This window comes from Camelina sativa, chromosome 18 (assembly GCF_000633955.1).
Source record: "Camelina sativa cultivar DH55 chromosome 18, Cs, whole genome shotgun sequence".
In the NCBI taxonomy this organism is placed as follows: Eukaryota; Viridiplantae; Streptophyta; class Magnoliopsida; order Brassicales; family Brassicaceae; genus Camelina; species Camelina sativa.
This window is the reverse complement of record NC_025702.1, coordinates 9,630,413-9,633,449: the sequence shown is the minus strand read 5'-3', so window position 1 is coordinate 9,633,449 and position 3,037 is coordinate 9,630,413.

Here is a 3,037-nt window from a genome sequence, read left to right as displayed (position 1 = left end):
CATTTGTCATACATTTAGCTAGGATAACTAGTCATTTTGCATCATTTTAGAACCTCTTTTATACACTTTGCAAGTTTAGGAAGTTTTTACATCATCCTTTCATGCATTGTGTATTTCGAAGTATTTCAGGGGTTTAGGAGACGTCGGAGACGCAAATGATCGAGCCACTCTCAACCTCCACAATCGAGCCACTCTCGACCTACGCAATCGAGCCACTCTCAGGGCACCAGTCGGACCACTCAATCGAGCCATCACTCGAGCCACCGGTCTAGGGATTCTGCTTTTGACGTCTTCATTAAAGTTGTAGAGAATTTAGTCATCTTTCCAATGGCTTTTATTTCAAGCCAATCGGAGGTGTGGTTCAAGAGTTATCATCGTTTTAGTAGATGCGTATACACCCAGCTCGAACCACTTTCACCGACCATGCTCGAGCCATTTTCACTCGCACAGCTCGACCCACTCCTACTCACACCAATCGAGCCACTGGAAGCACACGGACAAAATCACGCATGCCAGGAAGACGCTCCGTCTGACACGCTTCAGGAGACTCCCGAACCGACGCTCTATCTTGTCGTTTTAAGTTTTAGGGATTCACACGTTTTTACTATATATACATTTTGGTAAGTCTTGGTTTAGGACATCTTATCTTTTATCTCATTTTCGTTTTTGTTCTTATGGTTAACCTAGCCATCTAAAAACGTTCTCAGACTTGTAATCCGACATCTCCGAGTTTATTCAGTTTTTGTACTTGATTCCTTCTCAAAAGTTGTTCTTCTCATTTTTATCTATCTTATTATGCTTGGTTCAATGTTTTCTGTGTTTGTATCTTGGATAATGATTTTCGGATCTGAGTAGTGTAGTAGCCCTTGGGGATGGGATAGATTAGGTGGAGGATCTTAGGATGCATAGTGTTTAAGCTTTGATTTTATGATTCCCTTCTGGACTAGTGTTACAAATGCTAGTTTCTCTCTGATCAATTGGAACTAGGTTCGAGACATTTCCACACCCAAAAGGTGTTTGATGAAATGTCTGACCAACTAGTGCCAGGGACTTACGTTCCTAACCTAAGAGATTATTTGTCTAGGATGTTTGTTGACATGAACGAACTTGTATGTCATGCCTGCTCAACCATGTTTCTCTAGTGAGAGCTGGGTATGGAAGTGGTTGAGTCTGAGTAGCTTTTACCAAGAGATTGGATTAGTTAAGTTGTGATGTTCGTTGTCTAGGGATAGATTGCTTGTGGCATGTTAAACACTCTGTAGACTAGGAAACCTCACCGACATCAATTACTCCCATCCTTAGGACTTCTTTCTTCCTGATTTTTATTACATTCCTGAGACTGTTTCGTGTCTTGCCTTTTAGTTCATGCTTAGACTCGTTTTCTGTTTTCATCATTTTCGCTTCCTGTCATACATTCTCGTTCCTAGTCCTAGAACACATTTCCGTTTTGCATTCTGATTATTTTAGGATTGTTAGACAAAAACACCCTCTTTGAATTGGCTTGACTTGTGAAATCTTGATTGCATCTTGAGTGATACTAAGCTTCCCATTTGGATTGACACCTTAAGTACTACAACACATAAGGTTAATTGAACCTACTAGGAGACACAAAAATCGTAGTATCAGTTGGTGTCGGTCGATGCACAGGTTGGTGTCAGTCGATGCAGTTGTCTGGTTTGTTGTTTGGTTAGTGATTGTTGATTAATGGTTATGGTTATCTCAATTGCTTGTGTGTATAGCCCAGCAGATGGGAGGATTGCCTCACTGAGTGTTTATAAAATACTCACGCATCTCATATGTGTTGTGGTGCAGGTAAGGGCAAAGTGTGATTGTGGAATCAAAGCGATGAAGAGGAGGATGTTCTATGGCTCGTTGTTTGTGGTCTGACTTCTGTTAGGTTGTTAGAGTCGAGTCATTAAAACATTGCTAGGTTGTTGGTTGTATGTTTTATGACTTTGTTGGATTGAATTATTGGTTATTTATTTATTGGTTATTGATTATCGGTATCTGTTGGTCTTTTCCGCTGTTGGTTGTTTGGGGTTAGGTGACTAGTGGGTATGGGACTACTAGTTAATTATTATTATTATTTTTTTAAAAAAATGGATCAGGTCGTTTCATCTTTTGTCGTACTTGACTCTTTTTCTCGTTTTCCGAACACGTCTTCGCTTCTTTCAAGTTGCTTCACGTCTCCTCCTCATTCTTCATGTATCTTCTCTTGCAGTTATTGATTGAGCAAAGAGTCGATCTCCAACACTCCCTCTTGACTTACAAGCTCAATCCCATAGTCCTGGTTCACGGATCCGATTTCCTTCACTCTTGAATCTTCTCTGGTGTTCTTTCCCTGTGGTAAGCAAGTTCCCTTCACAACATCTGCAAAAGTCACAAATGGACTCATTTTTCTTGTCTTTATTGCAACTTTGATTAACTTCGTCTGCGTTTCCGACTTGTTCCAGATCTGATCAGATCCGAGAAAAAATCCAATAGTTTTAGTGATCTGAGACTTCTTCTTCTTATGCAGGTTCCTTTCTTTGAATTTTTCTCCATTGGCTTGTTCTTCTATCTGGGTCCATGCAAGTAAGTTCACAGATTTCATCTCCCTCGTTCTCTTGTCTCCCATAAGTCTAGCTTTCTCTTTAATCCTTTTATCATTCACTCCTTGAATCGATCCTACCTCCAGATTTTTCATCTTTTTCTTGTCTCTTTGATATAGCCCAAATCTTTCAACTATAGGTACTTCTCCGAAATGTCACACACCTGTTCTTCATCCAAATCAATGGATTTTGATCCAATCCACCTTGGTAATTTATTTGCCTTCCTATGTTTTCTTCTCTTATGTGATTTGATTTTGAGTTCCAGAGTCACCAACTTGAAGCTCTTCCTTATCAGTCTCTGCTGGTTTTCCGTGTTCTTCTCTAAAGATCCTCTTCTCTCTCAGACGAGTTCATTGTACAACATCGGCATAGCTTAATGGTAAGTCCACCTTCTCCCTCATCATTTTATTCTTGACTTGTTCACGTCTCTGTTTAACTTTTGCAAA